Here is an 18,835-nt window from a genome sequence, read left to right as displayed (position 1 = left end):
GTTTTGTTTTTTACATGTATCTGGTTTTAACCTTCAATATTATAGTACTTACGATAATGATATTAGAATTATATTTAATAATTATTAGTATTAATAGTAAAAATTTACTTTGAATTATGTTTATCTTTTTTTGCTATACATTTTTTTCTTTATGTCTTTGTTTATCCAACATTCTTCTACATATAGGTGAAGCATTTTTAGTAAGCATCTGTGAGTAGTAAACTCTCAATCTTTTCATTTTCCAAAATATTTTTATTTTTACTTTATTGCTGAGTGATATTTAATTGCTTATAGAATTTTAGTTTGACAATCATTTTTCACCAGCATTTTGAAATATTATTTTATCTTTCTGATAACCATGTGCTGCTTTTAACAAATAACTGTTTAAAACATCAACTGATGTTTCTTAGAAGGTGATCTTTTTCTTTATAATAGCATTAGTGATTTTGTCTTTGTCTTTCATGTTTTAAGTCTCACTGCTAGGTATTGACTTTATCCGGCTCACTGTGCTTTTACAAAAGGCCTCTGGTTTTTTTTCAGCTTAGGAAAAATTTCATCCATTAGTCTTCAAATATAACTTTCACCTATTTTCTGCATTCTCTCCTTTCAAAACTCTTCCAAAACATATATTAGAGCTTTTAGTTTTTAGCCCCATGTGTTCTTAATTCAGTTTTTCTTATCCTCTGTGCTGCATTTTTATCCTCTATACTGTCAATATATTTCATTCTTTATTTTTAAAACATTTTAGACATACTTATTTTAAATGCTCCTTGATATGGTTCTAGTATCTATTATCTTCAGTTCTTGAGAAGGCACATCTTCCAGCAATGTCCATTCTCCTGATTCTCTATGTTTTGTTTTCTCATGTCACCTTGAAAATTTTTATTAGTATTATTTTTTACTGTGAGATCCTCTTCATTGGGTTGTTTTTCATGGGAACCCCCTGTGTACTGGTTGCAACTTCCTTACAGAGTGGTTTTGGTTTGCCCATGTTGGGAGCCAAGGGGCTCCAACATGCAGCATGTCTCTTTTATGTTAAGTTCTTATCTGATGTCTCTCCACCATGAAGGATCATGAATTCAGACTTCTCACTTATGCATGGTGCGGGAGTAGGATTCAGACTTCTCATGAGTGGCTCATTCTCTCTCATCCACATGAGGGGAAGGCCAACTTCCTTTGACTTTCTCACCCGAGTTGCCCTTTGTGGATCCTGTTTTGGGCACATGCGCTGGAATCAAAACTCTGTCCCCACGTGTCTGGTCCTAAATATAGAACTAGTTCTTGGTAGCAATTTGGCTTCAGCTTCCACTCACCATTATGACCTGGAGTTTCCTGCTCATTTCTTAGTTTTGAGCAGAGTTATATATTAAACACTTTTAAAAATTATATTCAGCATTTCTATGTTCTAGAGGTTAATGAGATTTTTTTCCTCCTCTGCATCAGTTTGGTCTACTTTATTGACCTCAATCAAAGACATGAAGTACTGGATCATTATCAATGTCCTCCCTAATGAGGTTTGCTTCATTTAATATAAGGTGCAAAAATCCTGCCAGTGGCTATAAATGAGCTACACATGACTTTTCTATTTGACTATCTCTGCTGCTTTCTCTCTTTTGTGTTCTGTCCACATCACCCCAACTGAGGGCCTTTTCTCATATATTTCTTTTGGTGGGGAGGATGATTTTCATTTTCAGTCTGTGCTGGAAAGGATTCCCCACTGGGTCAAATACATTACCTTCCCTATTTAATATGCATATCTTTCCTGGTGGAAGCAGTTCGGAGTTTTTAATCTTTAGTTCTTTCACATCTAATATTGGGTAGATGACACTTTCACCTACATTATCTCATATGACCCTCTTAAAATCCAGCATAGCTATTATTATCTTAATTTTATAGCTGGGAAAAACTGGACTTCAGGGGATAGTTAACTTAGCTAAGGTTAGTAACTAACGAAGCTTCCCTTCCTCTGTTGTGGAGGAACCCTACCAGGAAATACGGCCCACATGGAGTTTACTAGCCCCTTACCTTCCCTACTATGGTAATGTGCAGATCTACAGGGCTACTCTTTTTTTTTTTTTTTTGGTTTTGTTTTTAAGATTTTATTTATTTATTTGACAGAGACATAGCGAGAGAGGGAACACAAGCAGGGGGAGTGGGAGAGGGAGAAACAGGCTTCCCACTGAGCAGACAGCCAGATGTGGGGCTCGATCCCAGGACCCTGGGACCATGACCTGAGCCGAAGGCAGACGCTAAACAACTGAGCCACCCAGGAACCCCCACAGGGCTGCTCTTGACCCAAGAACCTATACTTGCAAACCCACTCAAAAAATCCTCTGTATGATCTTGCCCTTTGTTTTGTGTTTCTGAAGCAATGCCAGAATTCTTTGGAGATAATTATAATAATATATACAAAAATGATTCTGAGAGGTGCATTCATTTGCTCTCTGAAAAGCTGTATGTTTGCAGTTCTAAACTTCTTGGATTTATTATCTGAAATTTCTAAACTGTATCTTTTGTCACTGACTGCTACAAAATTATAGAAAATGGCTTTGTAACTCTGGAAAACAGTATGGAGGTTCCTCAAAAAGTTGAAAATAGAGCTACCATATGACCCAGCAATTGCACTACTGGGTATTTACCCCAAAGATACAAATGTAGCGATCCAAAGGGGTACATGCACCCCGATGTTTATAGCAGCAATGTCCACAACAGCCAAACTGTGGAAAGAGCCAAGATGTCCATCGACAGATGAATGGATAAAGAAGATGTAGTGTATATATATACAATGGAATATTATGCAGCCATCAAAAGGAATGAAATCTTGCCATTTGCAACGACGTGGATGGAATTGGAGGGTATTATGCTGAGTGAAGTCAATCAGAGAAAGACATATATCATACAACCTCACTGATATGAGAAATTCTTAATCCCAGGAAACAAACTGAGGGTTGCTGGAGTGGTGGGGGGTGGGAGGGATGGGGTGGCTGGGTGATAGACATTGGGGAGGGTATATGCGATGGTGAGCACTGTGAATTGTGTAAGTCTGTTGAATCACAGACCTGTACCTCTGAAATAAATAACACATTATATGTTAAAAAAAAAAAAGAAGAAGATAGCAGGACGGGAAGAATGAAGGGGGGGAAATCGGAGGGGGAGATGAACCATGAGAGACGATGGACTCTGAAAAACAAACTGAGGGTTCTAGAAGGGAGGGGGGTGGAGGGATGGGTTAGCCTGGTGATGGGTATTAAGGAGGGCACGTTCTGCATGGAGCACTGGGTGTTATATGCAAACAATGAATCATGGAACACTACATCAAAAGCTAATGATGTAATGTATGGTGATTAACATAACATGATAATAAAAAAAATAAATAAAATAAAATGGCTTTGTAGACTCAATATATTTACATGAAGATGTAGCAGTCTGATAATTCTATATCATGAAATACTACATATTTTAATCCTGAAAACCTCCAATTGGCATACTGATGTAAAATCATAAAATTCATAAAATTGCTTTGGCTCTAATATTTATAATGGAAATTTTATGATGCCTTAAAAAAAAAAAGGCACTAATGTTCTGCCTTGAGGCCCTCAGTTTACTTTGTCTTCTTTGTTGCTCCTACCCCTGCAATAAATGATGCCCTGAAATCACCCAATGTTCTTCGATTTCTCCCTATCTTGTCTGCCTTGTGAGGTCAATGAAAGAGGAGCTTTTGGGGTCAACTCCCACCTTTTTTTGGTGTCTTCAAGTTACCCTCTGTCTTCTCCTCTCCTTCCTTACTTTCTACACAGAAAAAGGAATTCAAAGGCACTTCACCCTCCTTGCATTTGTCTTGTGGCTTCAATATATGAAAACTGATCAAAAGTAGAAATTTCAGCTTTTCATAGCATGTAGCAGCAGGAGTTTTTACTTAAAGAAGATAGAAGAAAAGAGAACAGAAACACACAAAATTGACAGCTAAACCCACAGGGTCTAGAAACCTTCAACGTTTCATATCTAGAGTCTTTTATAAATAGAAAGCCCAAGCTCTGAAGATTTTCACCTCTGGGTATTAATGTACAAAGATTTTTGACACCTCAGAGGGATTTGATGTATCATGGTTATGGGCAGGTTTCCTCAAGTTGTGTTTTGCCCAATATTCTGTTCAATAACGTTCTTCGTATCAGTGATTTTAGCCAGAGCTGCACTTTAACATCTTGCAGATCTTGAAATCGCTCATTGCTATAGACTGACTGCTTGTGTCCAAATTCACTTATGGGAACTTAACCCCCAATGTGATGGTATTTGGAGGTGGGGCCTTTAAGAAGTGATTAGGTCATGAGGGTGGAGCCCTCATGAATGGGATTAGTGCCCTTAGAAAAGAAGCCCCATAAATCTCCATTGCCTCTTTTGTCATGTGAGGATGCAGCACAAAAATGGTATCTATGCACCAGGAAGCAGGCTCTCACCAGATCCTCAGTAAACACCAAAACTGCTGGCATCTTGATCTGGGGCTTCCCAGCCTCCGGAACTGTGAGAAAAAATTTCTATCATTTATGAGCCACCCAGTCTGTGGTATTTTTGTTACAGCAGCCCAAATGGACTAACACACTCATCCTGCTCCTCTAGCGATTTCTAATCCTATAATAGCTGAAAACTTCACCTAAACACCACTGACTAGGTGAAGAAGGTTAATAGATGATGATCCTTAATTACTGTCTTGAGACAGAAGCTCAATAACATCTGCCTACTCACTGTCCTGAAAAATGTTTTTAGGGTAGAAGCATATTTAAGAGCTATGCTTATTCTGGATAGTAAGGGTAAGTGAGTGTGTGTGTGTGTGTGTGTGTGTGTGTGTGTGTGTGTGTGTGTGTGTGTGTTGCTTTACTCCCTAACACCTTCTATAAGCTTCTATTTCATTTTGTCAGTTCCAGAATATCTGCTCTCAAGAAAGGAAATTTGAGACACCTGATTTTTGTTCCACATTTATTGTCTTACTGTTAATCTCTGGTGCCTCTCCCTCTAAGTACTTACTAAAAACATCATGTAACATGTTTGGAAGAAGAATGTCAAAATCTGTACAGTATTGCTGAGAGAATAAAAAAATCCTCCAGAGAAAATATCTGACAAACACAAAAATATCTTAAGCCCCATTCACAACAAGAAAGATAATCCTTTGACAGCAAGCTAGGAAACCACTGAAAAAGAAATAGGATTTTGGATTCTGCCCAAGACAAACTGAATCAGAGAGATTTATTGTAAAGACATTTTATGGTTCTACATTAGAATAGAAGAAATGACCAGGTTGGGAGTGTTCTTTGTTTTTAGCAAATTAGTGAGGGCATTCAGGAAGCAGTGGCTTGTTCTGATTTTTCAGTTGTCTTTTTAAGTATGTTTTTAATGGAGTCTCAGTACTTTACATGACTTCTGGTGCTCCCATACAGGAAGGATGCACAGCATATAGGGCAGAATTCAAGCACAGTATGGATAAATACCTGGCTTCAGGTCAGTGAATCAGTGGCAGGGCCAGGTCCTGAGTCTACAAACTTTAAATTATTATGGTTTGATTGATTTACAGCCAGGGAGTTTAGCTTTGCCATTTCCAGAGACAGACTATTGATTTGTTAACTGATACTTCAGTAATTAATCAAGAAATAATTATTCATAAAGCACCTTTAATTTGTTTTTCACTATTTGGGAGCAAGTGGGCATAACCTTTATCTGTCCTTGTACAGCTGATGCTAATCTGACTGAGGCAATGCATTGTTTAGTATGTAATAGACACTAAGCAGTGAGCAAGCTTTGAAAGTCAATAATATCAATATAATTAATGTTGTAAAGGCAAAACTTTCTTTCAGGTTCATAGATGAGGAAGATCTAGAAAAATAACCTATTTAGGAAGGTTTCAATCACAAATGAGTTTAAATGAATCAGTGGGAAATGGAGATGCATTCTTGGCCAAAGAACAAGTAAAATACATTGAGGCAAGATTTGTGGTATGTGGTAGTAAGACACGAGAAAAATGGCCAACTTTGGGGAAGTAAGACTGATAGAAAAGTGTAAGGCCATCCTACACTTCCTTCCTCATATACCTACACAAATCTCCACACATCCTATGCTTCAGCCACTTTTGACCACTGACCAATATCTTTATCCATTTATTTATTTATCTTTTCATTCAGTTACCCAAGGAATATTTGTGGAATTCTCACCTTGTTCTAATACTCTAGCAGTCACTGAGGGTGCAAGGGTGAGTAAGGGATCATTATAATATATTGGTTGCAAGCATGGTATTTGTAGTCAAATAGACTTGGTTAAGGTCTAGCTCTGCTAATTACCTCAACAAATTATAATCTCTCAAAGCATCCATTTTATTGTCAGCAAATAAGAATACCTCAGTATGCTCCTAGCCTTATTTCTTTCTTATCGAAATTTTTTTATAGACTCTGGACCAAGATGATGACATAGAAACTCCTGATTTCCCTTCTCCAACACACATACTGAATGTACACCTATGATGGAGCAAGTCCCTCTGAGAGAAATCCAGAAACTAGATGAGGGACTCCTACACATCAGGCAAATGAAAAAATACCATATCAAAATGGGCAGGAAAGGCTGAGACACACCCTTGCCATAAACTGCAGCCCTGGCACCATACAATCAGGAGAGAACCCTAAACTTCCAGCTTCTCCCTGAGGAACAAAGGGTTTATACTGTCTATCTATCCCCAACTTTTATGGCTCCCATCCAAGGGGTGGGCCTCTTAACACCTAGCTCTGAAAGTCAATGAAGCTTGTGTTTAGGAGTTCCACAGGATTACAGCAAACAAGGGAGTAGTTCTTAATGAGTCCATGAGCACTCACTGTGGCTATACCCCCAGAGCTCAGTACAGAGGGAACAGGCAGAAAAGCCCATCTCCCCAGGCTTTACCTAGAGGAGTTTGCATATATTACAAGAGGCTGCCTTGAGGTTGATTTTCTAATTAGCACTCACTTATCTGCTGGCTAAAATCCCAGGATTCCAACATTGCTGGTGGGTATTTCCCCCACCTTCTACCTCTGGCTCACTCCAACAATAAAACCAGATCACCAGCAACTCTCTGGAATGAGCTTGTCCACCCATCTGGTATTCTGCCTTTTGCAGCTGCTGCCAAGGGACAGGCTTCTGGAATGCCTAGCTCTGCTAGCCAAGTGGGGCATGTATTCATGAGTTCCATAGGACTATAGCAAACAAAGAAAAAGTTATTAATGGGTACACCTGTGAGCACTTGCCAGAGCTTTCCCCCAGGACTTAGAGAAGAAAGAGCAGGGAAAAATATTTGTATCTATTTCTCCCTGGAAGGAGCTTAACTGCATACTTTCCCAGCTGCTGCCTGAAGATCTGGCTTCTAATCTGCCTTTGGCTCGGGTCATGATCTCGGGGTCCTGGGATCAAGCCCTGCCCCACATTGGGCTCCCTCCTTGGCAGGGAGTCTGCTTCTCCCTCTCCCTCTTCCCCTTCCCCCTGCTCATACTCTCTCTCTCTCTCTCAAATAAATGAATAAAATCTTAAAAAAAAAAAAAAAAGAAATGTTAAAGGGAATTCTTCAAGCTAAAAGATGCTAATTAGTAACATGAGAACATATAAAAGTATAAGACACACTGGTAAAGGTAAATATATGACAGATGTGAAGGGAGAAATAGACAGCAGTACAATAATAGTAGGGAACTTTAATACCCCACTTTCATCAATGGATAGATCATCCAGATAGTAAATCAGTAAGAAAATATTGGACTTAAATCATGTGTTAAGCCATATGGACCTAACAGATATATACAGAAAATTCTATGTAATAATAACAGAATACACATTCTTTTCAAAGGCACATGGAATATTCTATAGTATAGATCATATGTTACACCACAAAACAGATGTTAATAAATTAAAGAACATTATAATCATTTCAATAATCTTTTCTGACCATAATGGTATGAAAGTAGACATCAATAACAGGTGGGAAACTGGAAAATTCACACGTATGTGGAGGTTAAACCACATGCTTCTGGATAATTAAGGAGTCAAAGAAGAACTTAAAATTTGAAATAAAAAAATATCTTGAGACAAAGGAAAATGGAAATGCAGAATAGTAAAATGTATGGAAGGTAGCAAAAGCAGTTCTAAGAGGGAAGTTTATAGCAATAAACACTTACATTAGGAAAAAAGAAATATCTCAAATAAACAACTTAACATTATACCTTAAGTGATTAGAAAAAGAGGAACAACCTGATACCAAGTGCATAGAAGGAATGAAATAACAATGATCACACTGGAAATATGAAATGGAGACTAAAAAGACAACAAAAAAGATAAACAAAACTAAAAGCTGGTTTTTCATAAAGACAAAGTTGATAAATCTTTAGCTAGGCTACAAAAAAGAGAACACTTGAATAAAATCAGAAAGAAATAAAAGTGAGACATTATAACTGATACCACAGAAATAATAAGGATAAGAAACTATTATGAACAATTTATATCAACAAATTAGATAACCTAGAAGAAACAGATAAATTCCTATAAACATATAATCTACCAAGATCAAACCATGAGGAAATAGGAAATCCAAACAGATTAATTACTAGTAAGGAGATTGAATCAGTAATCAAATACCTTACAACAACAACAAAAAAGCCCAGGACCAGATGGTTTACTGGTGAATTCTATCAAACATTTAAAGAAGAATACTGGGGCACCTGTGTGGTGAATTCTATCAAACATTTAAAGAAGAATACTGGGGCACCTCGGGGTCCTGAGATCAAGCCATGTATTAGGCTCTGTGCTCAGTGCAGAGTCTGCTTGTCCTTCTCCTTCTGCTCCCCCCCCACACACACACACTCTCTCTCTCTCTCAATCAAATATGTAAATAAGGTCTTTACAAAAATTTAATACCAATCCTTCTCAAACTCTTGCAAAAATTAGAAGAGGAGAGAACGCTTCCAAACTCATTTTATGAGATCAGCATTACCCTGACACTGAAGCCAGACAAGGACACTACAAGAAAAGAAAATTACAGGCCAATATCCTTGATGAACATAGATGTAAAAAACCTTAAGAAAACATTAGCAAAGTGAATTCAACAGTAAAGTTAAAGAATCATACACTATTATCAAGTGGGATTTATTCCAGGGATGCAAGGATGGCTCAACATCCACAAATATGTCAATATGATAAACCACATTGACAAAATAAAGGGAAAAATTATACGATCACCTCAATAGATACAGTAAAAGCATTAGAAAAATTCAACATCCTTGTATGATAAAAACTCTCAACAAATTGTTTATAGAAGGAATGTACGTCAACAATAATAAAAGGCGTATACGACAAGTCCACAGACAACATCATGCTCAACAGTGAAAATCTAAGTTTTTACTTTAACATCAGGAACAGGACAAACCCTAAAGATTTCACCAAAGAACTGTTGGAACTAATCAACGAATATGTAAAGTTGCAAAATTGACATACAAAAATCAGTTGCTTTTCTATACATTAACAATGAACTGCTGGAAAGAAAAATTAAGAAAACAATCCTACTTACAATAGCATCAAAAACAATAAAATACTTAGGAAGAAATTTCACCAAGGAAGTAAAAGATCTAAATACTGGTAACTATAAAACACTGATAAAAAAATTGCAGAGGACACAAATAAACAGAAAGGTATTCCATGTTCATGGATTTGAAGAATATTGTTAAAATGTCCATTCTACCCAAAGTGATCTTCAGATTCAACACAATCCCTGTCAAAATTCCAACTGCATATTTCACAAAAATAGAAAAAACAATCCTAAAATTCATATGGTACTACAAACAACCTTGAATAGTCAAAGCAATCTTAAGAAAGAACAAACCTGGAGGCATCACACTTTCTGATTTCAAACATTACAAAGCTAGAGTAATCAAAACCAGTATGGTATTGGAATAAAAACAGACATATAGATCAATGGAACAGAATACATATCTGAGAAATAACTGCACACATAAATGGTCAATTAATTTTGGACAAAGGAGACGACAATATATAATGGGGAAAGGATACTGTCTTGAATGAATGGTGATTGAAAAACTAGATATCCACGTGTAGAATAATGAAATTGGACCCCTATTTTACACCATACACAAAAGTCACCTCAGTGTGGATTAAAGACTTGAACATAAAACATGAAACCATAAAACTCCTTGAAGAAAATATTAGGTAAGTTCCTTGACATTGGTCTTGGCAATAATTCCTTGATTTCACTCCAAAAGTAAAGGCAGCAAAAACAAAAATAAACAAGTGGGACTACAGCAAACAAAAAAGCTTCTGCACAGCAAAGGAAACCAACAAAATAAAAAGGCATACTATGAAATGGGAAAACATATTTTCAAACCACAAATCTAATAAGGAGCTAATACCCAAAACATATAAGGAAAAATATAAACCCAATGGCAAAAAAAAAAAAAATCAAATAATTCAATTAAAAAGTGGGCAAAAGATCCGAATAAACATTTTTCTAAAGACATACAAATGGCCAACAGTACATGAAAAGGTACTAAATGTCACTAGTCATCAGAGAAATACACATCAAAACCACAAGAGATACCACCTCACACCTGTCATAATATCTATTATCAAAAATGCCGGCAACAATGTGGAGCAAAAGGAACTGATGTACACTGTTTTATATAAACAGTGTAAATTGGTATAGCCACTATGAAAAAAAGTTTTGAGTCTACTTGAGAAATTAAAAATAGAACCACCATATGATCCAGCAATCCCACTTCTGGGTATATATTTTAAAAAAGGAAGTCACTATCTTGAAGAGACATATTTACACTCCCATGTTCACTGCAGCAATATTTAAAATAGCCAAGACATGGAAACCTAAGTGTCATCAATGGATGAATGGATAAGGAAAATGTGATCCATCTATCTATCTATCTATCTATCTATCTATCTATCTATCATCTATCTATCCATCCATCCACACACCCATGTGGAATTGGATATTATTCAGCCTTTAAAAAGAAGGAAATCCTGCCACTTGCAACAACATGGATGGTTCTAGAGGGCATTATGCTAAGTGAAATAAGCCAGAAAGAGAAGGACAAATACTGCATGGCATCACTTGTATGTGGAATCTAAAATCAAACAAACAAAAAACAAAAACAGAACGCATAGTAATGGAGAATAGAGAGGTGGCTGCCAGGGTTAATAATACTGTATTGTATAACTGAAATTTGCTAAGACAGTAGAACTTAAGTGTTCTCACCAAAAACAGAAATATAATAATAAAAGGTAAATATGTGAGGTGATGGATATGTTAATTCACCCAATGGTGGGAATCCTTTCAGAATGTATACATCTATCAAATCATCATGTTGTACACTTTAAATATGACAATTTTATTTGTCAAACCTCATTAAAGCTGAAAAAAAATTTTCTTTACAGAAATATTCCTCCCTCTTCCATGAAGTGTTGTTCTCATGCAGTAACCATTTGATGTGCATCTTCTAGCAGTACCTTGCAGATACAGTCCTGGATTCCCAGGACTTCCCTGATTCCCAACCACAACTTTGTTGTTGAACTTTTCCTTTGATTCTGTGAACTACTTCACACCGTTCCCCCTAATCCCCAATTTTTCTTTTGGTATTTAACTATTGCTAATGAATGCTGATGAGGTCTATGAAGATTGAATGAGATATGCCACCTAAGGCATTTAGCATAATCAGTAGCATGTAAGTGTTTAGTAACATATACTATGCTTATAATTTTATTAAGATGGTCATAATCTCTGTTTTTACTATTCTGACTGTCCAGTAGGTGATGTAGGAAAGTAAATGGGGACACGGTGTGATCAAGTGCTAATCAAGTAGGGGATGCTCTGGGTGCACAGAGGGAAAGGGACTTTGTACAGAGGGAAAGGGACTTTACACAGGTTAGGGGCTCAGGGGACTGATCATGGAGAAGGGACACCTAAGTTGAAATGTAAAGGATGAACCAGAAAGGAGCCAGACTCAGAACTTGGGGGGAAAGAGTACTGAGGTAGCTAGGGATCAGCAAGAATCATTGGAGGCAAGGGAACAATGTATACAAAGATCTGGAGGGAAAGAAAGTGGAGTATCCTTATGGAACTGAAACAGTTGGTCTAGATAATACTGGAGAAGTAACCAGTAACAGAATATGCAGAGCTTCCTAAACCAGGTTAAGACATTCCGACTCTATCCTAAGAGCAAGGAAGAATTATTGGAGTATTTAAAAAATATAAATGACATGATCATGGTCATGGTCATAAGCTTTAGAAACATCTTTCTGATGTGGAAGAAATAAAACTTGGATGAGAACTGCCAAAACCATCCATAACACTAGTTACACATATCTCTGATATATACACTGATATCCATATGTAGAAAGAGACAGAATAGGTAGTGAAAAATGAATTCAACAAAGAATTCACTCAGCATTAGTAGGCTGAAATTAATTACAGAAGAAATCATTCTTTTTATAGCTTGAGTGAAAAAAATATAATCTTGTACAGCAAATGTTGTAACATAAATGGTTAGACTATTAACCCTTGAACTCAGTTATAGCCCTTGGGGATATTAGTACATATAGGGTCATGTTCCATAAATGTAATAACCAAGAGAAGATACTGTATAATCCGTAATCTTGAGAATTTGGTCCCACTTGGCTGGCCTCCAGCAGCACTTCTGACTTATTATGCTCTCTTGGTAGCAGGAATGTAAACGTCACTTAACTTCTTTCTTATCATTCCTAGGAAAGCAATTTCAGCACAGCATTATCAATTCTTCATGTACTTATTCCCACATTACCTAATCCCTTTCTTTCCAAGGCCTTATGTCTTACACATTTGTAACTTACTGCTTCAATACCAGGGTAAGTCAAAATTTAAAGTCGATCTTTTTTGGTTCCATGTTGGCTACTCTACAAAGAACCAACTGAAGACAGGCAAGACTGGGGGCAAGGATACCCATTTAAAGATGATGGTAATCTGAATTTGAAAGTGGGAATAGGAATGTGTTTGAGAAGTACTAGGAATGGACTCAGTGGAATGTGGTGATTTACTGGGTAAGGGTGCTGGGAAAAACTGAGGGAAGAAGAGACCAGGGATCATACCTAGGTTCTGTCTCAGGTAACTGAGGAAGATGGTGACATTTTGTGAATAGAAACACAGATGGGGAACATATGTAGGGGATGATGGAGGTCTGTCTGACCATGCTGCACGTGAGTGCTTGTTACCATGTGCCAAATACTTCAGTTTCCCTCTCTGTGGACCCTTCCCCTGCTTCATGATGTAGGAGTGGCCATTTGGACCTTTTAGGCATAAAGCTTAAGACCCAGATGTTTTGCCATCAAATCTGGATCCCAGAAGGAAAACAATATAGAACCACAGCTTCCTCAAGATGAATATGTAGTGTGAACAAAAAATAAACCATTTTTAAAAAAAATTGTTATCTATTAAGATCACTTGTTTCCTCATTATAAATTAGCCTATACTTAATGTTACAACTTCTCAGTGGCATTTGCATATAGGGTACCAACTCTCAGACGTGACATCAGAATAGAAGATATGTATCTGGGAATCGTCAGTATTTAGATACTAATCAGATTCATTAGAGACATTGATCTTTTCTAGAGAGTTTACATATAGAGTAGTAAGAGTCTGTAAAAGTGAAAAGATAAAACCAGGAAAAAGAGAAACTACCTTGGATATCTAAAAAAAGAAAATTTAACACAGGGAATTTGGTGCATAAATCATGGAAGAGCTAAAAAGCCAAACCACAGGACAATGATACCATCTAGGGATTAGCAATAGCAGGAAGCCACTACCACCTCTTGGCTGGAAAGACAAAGTGAGGCAGTGGTATGAGCAGAGTCCAGAGTTCAGGGTCACTGGCAGAAGCTGGAAACGTGGTGGGCCTGTCAGCAAGAACTAGAGCCACAGGGTGATGTCACTACCACTAGAGACAGATGGGAGGGGAAAAAAGACCTGACTCTCCCTTCTTCAAACCCTCCAAACTACCCCCTCACCCCATGCTTCCCAGACTACCTATAGGAGTCAGCCTCCCTATGATACAAAAACCACCTAGATATCAGCCTTGGTCTTCCCTTTACAATTATGTAGCAGCAACCTGATTCCCCTTGAAAAGTGAGATCATTTACCAGAGCCAGTAAAGCAACTTCCCAACTGTGTATTGGTTCAAGAGCAGGAGAAAGCAAGTAGCCAAGTGACAGTCCTAATTCCAATTCACTGCTATCATTGTTGTTTTCCCTGGTAGAAACATTCCTTGCTTGGTTGCAGAAATAGAAAGCAAAAATTCAGAGTGTGCTATGAGGTATGATAGTAAGAGTGGCCATGTCCAGTTCCACTGCTTAGATCCAGGACCTATCTATTGTGGCCATGGGAGAAACAGCATCATATACTGGTTGCTGATTCAAGGCATTGACTGGGACCAAAAGTGAATTTTCACTAGCTCTGGGTTGACATAACCCTTAGGGACATAAAATGTCACTGTGGTGTTTAGGGACAGAAAGATCTAGGTTTAGGTACCAATTCTGCCACTTATGGAGATCTCAGATATCTTACTCAACTCTTCTGAGACTTATTTTACTCATGTGTTAAATGAGAATTTTAAAATGTCAACAGGATATTGCTTGGATCAACACATGGAAGCTGAAAATATCCAGGAAAAGGAACAAATCATGAGGTAGAGAGAAAGAATTCAAGCCAGGTGCTCAGTGAACAAATGACATGATAGCAATGAGAGGAGGTGAGGGAAATATAGGTAAAGGGCATGAGCCTCAGAGAATCAGGGACATTACTTCTGTGTTTTTGCTAATGTTCTCCCCAGCATTCCAGCTTCCTTCACATTCAGAAATGCATTTTCCTTCACATACAGAAATCCTGCTCATCTTTCAAAGATCAGCTCAAATGCTGCTTCCTCCATAAGTTTTGTTCAATGGGAAACACCAACAACAACTCAAACCATATTTATCGAGGACTTGCCATGAGCAGAATCCTGTGCTAAAACTATAATGAGGCCAAACTATCAAGTGACAAGAAGACTTAGAGGAAACTTAAGTGCATATTGCTAAGTGGCAGAAGCCAGTCTGAAAAGGCTATGTACTATATGATTCTGACTACATGACTTTCTGGAAAAGGCAAAACTGTGGTAACAGTAAAAATATCATTGGTTTCCAGGGATTAAGAAGAAGGGAGGAAGGGACAACTAGATGGAACACAGCGGATTTTTAGGGCAACAAAACTGCAAAGGTAGATACATGCCATTATACATTTATCAAAATCTATAGAACTGCACAAAGGATAAGCCTTAATATAAACTACTGGCCTTCATTAATAATAATGTCTCAATATGGGCTCATCAATTGTAACAAATGGACAACACTAATGAAAGTTGTTAACAATAGGAAAAAGTGGTAATGGAGGAAGGGTACATGGCAGTTCTCTGACTTTTCTGCTAAATATTCCTATAAACCTAAAACTGCTCTAAAAAAAATTAAGTCCATTAATTCAAAAACTATAAAATGAGGTCTGCAATCTATTGCTCTAAAATTGAAAATCTTTCTGAGAGACGCCTTCCACAAAATAATTTGCAAGAGAGTGTGTGCTATATTTTTTAAAATTTTATTTTATTTTATTTTATTATGTTAGTCACCATGCAGTACATCACTAGTTTTTGATGTAGTGTTCCATGATTCATTGTGTGCTATATTAACTCACGTAATATATTAACTCACAATAATGATAAAAATTCAGGTAGAAAAGTACTCTAAGGACAAGTCCTTGATGGAAGGGGAGAACTTGGATAAGAAGAGAGGAATTTGGGGGCATTCTGAACTATACAGGCCATGTGATTAAAAATGGCACAAATGATAATACATCTGAAGCCTCTTGAAAACTGTAGTTTCCTTTTTTTTCCCCACAGGTAATTACAGTTTTTAATTACCTAGCCTTGGGAAAGAAGAGAAAAATGAATATCAAATTTGCTTTTGAACTGTAGGTAACAACCTTGTACTTGTTATTACTAAATTATTTGCAAGGGTAATTTAGTTCTTAGAGCTACCAGAATTTTTCTCCCTGAGAAACTGAAATAGTCAGGTAAGTCCCTAACTCTGTTGTAATATCTTAAGGGAAATGGCCCTGCTTTTGCTGTCAGGAATGGTGGGTACATGGAGGGGTGGGTAGGAACACCGGAAACACAGCGTCCCAGGCAAGGGTAGGACTAGACAGTGCATATCTTTAGTTGTTAAGATAATGTTCAATACTGGTTTTCCCTGGAACAACTATTTGGTCAAGGCACAGAATCAGCCAAAGCCAGATCTCAGGGGGTTCATTTATATTTTGTTCATCACTGTATTAATCTGCTAAAGCTGCCATAACAAAGTACCACAGACTAGGTAGCTTAAACAACAGAAATTTATTTTCTCATAGTTATGGAGGCTAGAAGTCCAAGATCAAAGTGTTGGCAGTGTTGTTTTTCCTAAGCTGCTCTCCTTGGCTTGTAGATGGATGGCCTTCTTCTTCCAATGTCTTTACATGGTCTTCCCTGTGTGTCTGTGTCCTAAAATATGTAAGAACACCAGACATACTGGATAAAGACCCACACTAAATGTCTCATTTTAACTTAATTATCTTCTCAAAGAGCCTATGTTCAAATACAGCTACATTCTGAAGGACTAAGGATTAGAACTTTCACATATGTATTTTGGGGGTTCACAATGCAATCCATAATAATCACCAACCATGTGTATTCTGAGACAAATGCTGACTGGGAGGACCTTCTGCTCTGGAACCAAGGGTAGGAAATTAGGAAATCATCAGTTATTGCTGTTACTTAACAACAGCAACCAAAATAATAATAGTTAATGTATATTGGACACTTAACAGTTGGCCAGGCATTAGGCTAAATGCTTTAAATGGGTTGGTGATGTCTGACTCAAGAGCCCCTTATAACCTTCTTTGTGTACTTCACCAACAAATCAAGCTTCCTCCTTTTTCAAGAAGTAGGTACTTCGCAGAGATACATCTAGCCATGGATCTCTTGTGTTTCTGCACATCTTGTGAGCAGAGGCATCCCCCGATTTTGTTCTGAACTGTCTTTTCAAGGATGTTCACAGTGAGAAGTCCCTTGAAAGATAGTGACAGTGTCTCCCTCAGGAATAACAGCTAGCATAATTACTCTCCATTATAAAAGGTTTGGGTTCCTTAAACTCAGGGTTCCTCTTTTTTTTTAAAGGGTTCCTCTCTTATAATACAACCTACCTTGACTGCTGATCTAACCTGGCTTCTTTGTGTTGCCCTGTAGGACTTGCTTTTCTAAAACTGGTACTTATACTCTGGTTACTGTGACTACTGTGACTAACAAAGTTCTTTGTCTCTGACCCAGGAGTCTTGTGTCTTCTACCAGCATCCAGGAAATTATAGCAAACTAACATATTACATTACAAGTAGGGAAATGTATCAGACCCTTCACAGTTCTTGATTCTCATTTATTCTGGCCAAGTGAGTAGACTGGGGATAGTGGGGATAAGTCATTTCCACTGAATGGTTAAAAAAACTGAATGGTCAGTTTTGATGGAACAGAGGGTTCATGTCCACATATGAAGGAAATTATGCTAGAACAGGAGTCATGAGTCAGACTGTAGGAACCAGATTCCCTGCAGAACAGTTGGATATCTCTGGCAATTAATAGGAAGTCATGGAAAGATTCAGAGGGGGTGAGGGTGAATGGGATGATGAGTCAAAAAGGTGAATAGCTGTATTATTTTAGATAGATTGCACAGTGAAAAGCTTAAAGTATAGGAAGAATAGTTAAGAGAGATCTGTCTAGGCACAAGGTGATAAGAAATTGGACTAGAAAGATGAAAAGGAATTATAGACACAAAGGGAAAAGGGATGATGGCCAAAGAATAATGTTTATTGAGTCCCAGCAAGATAATGGCTTGTCGATTGACTGGAAGTGGGAGTTGCCCAGTTATAAGCAAGCTAGCAGGCACTGAGACAGTAGGTATTGAGGCAAGAGATGCTAGTAGGAATGGAGCTTCACAAAGGCAGCTTCTGACTAGTTGATTTAAGTCTCTCAATGTGAAGTCCTGGTGAGAAGCAAATTTTAAGTGACCAATAAGGCAGACTGAGGTAAACCAGAGTGAATAGACAATGAAAAAGCCAATGACAGAGTACCTACTAGGTGTGCTAAGAGGTAGTAGGTCTTACTGTTCTTGCAGAATCTTATACCATATTTTATTCTACCTTTTATTTAGTTTAGTCCAGCTTTTATTATAGGCAGCTCAAGTCCTTTCCAGGCAATTTTGCTCATGGGACAGCTCTCCTTTGGCCTCAGTTGATAGGGAAAAAAAGGGTTTGAGGATGGCATCAAAGTCCCATATGTGTCTGATGAGAATGACTGTTAGTGGAAGAAATATGGACCTTGGAATAGGGGCCCATTTGTGGGGAGGAAGCAGTAGGATTTAGGACCTCAGATCTTCCATTCTACATTTCCCTCTCTTGTACTTTCACACCTGTCCATATTATCATCACTACCAAAACCTCTTATTCTCTTCCTGTGCTTGTTAAATGGCTAGTGGTAGTGCCAAAGAATGAACAATGTTCTGAGTGGTGTTTCAGATTTTCAAACCATCAGAAGCATCTTCATTTTATGCAATCCTAATCAGCAGCCTCAGTGAGAAAACAGAGAAGCTGCTATTTCAAATATCAGAGATTAGACTGAACTTTTTTATGGAGGATGTGTAACAAAAGAGCTGAATTACAGACTGAAAATACTTTACAAACATA

General features: G+C 37.6%; 1 protein-coding gene across 9 annotated transcripts in view; it reads right to left on the bottom strand.

Annotated features, from left to right (window-relative positions):
- Positions 1–18,835, bottom strand: part of LOC118521761 (uncharacterized) — a 479,907-nt gene that overhangs the window by 171,312 nt on the left and 289,760 nt on the right. The window contains exon 6 of one of the 9 annotated variants that reach the window (XR_013447024.1): positions 12,627–12,774. The exons of the other annotated variants lie outside the window; for them this stretch is intronic. The gene's annotated coding sequence lies outside the window, so the exon portion shown is untranslated. Of the gene's footprint in view, positions 1–12,626; positions 12,775–18,835 lie in introns of those variants that run through there. 9 annotated transcript variants of the gene reach the window in all.

This window comes from Halichoerus grypus, chromosome 4 (assembly GCF_964656455.1).
Source record: "Halichoerus grypus chromosome 4, mHalGry1.hap1.1, whole genome shotgun sequence".
Classification (NCBI taxonomy): Eukaryota; Metazoa; Chordata; class Mammalia; order Carnivora; family Phocidae; genus Halichoerus; species Halichoerus grypus.
Note: the sequence above shows the minus strand (reverse complement) of the source record. Positions and strands in the feature narration are given on the sequence as shown.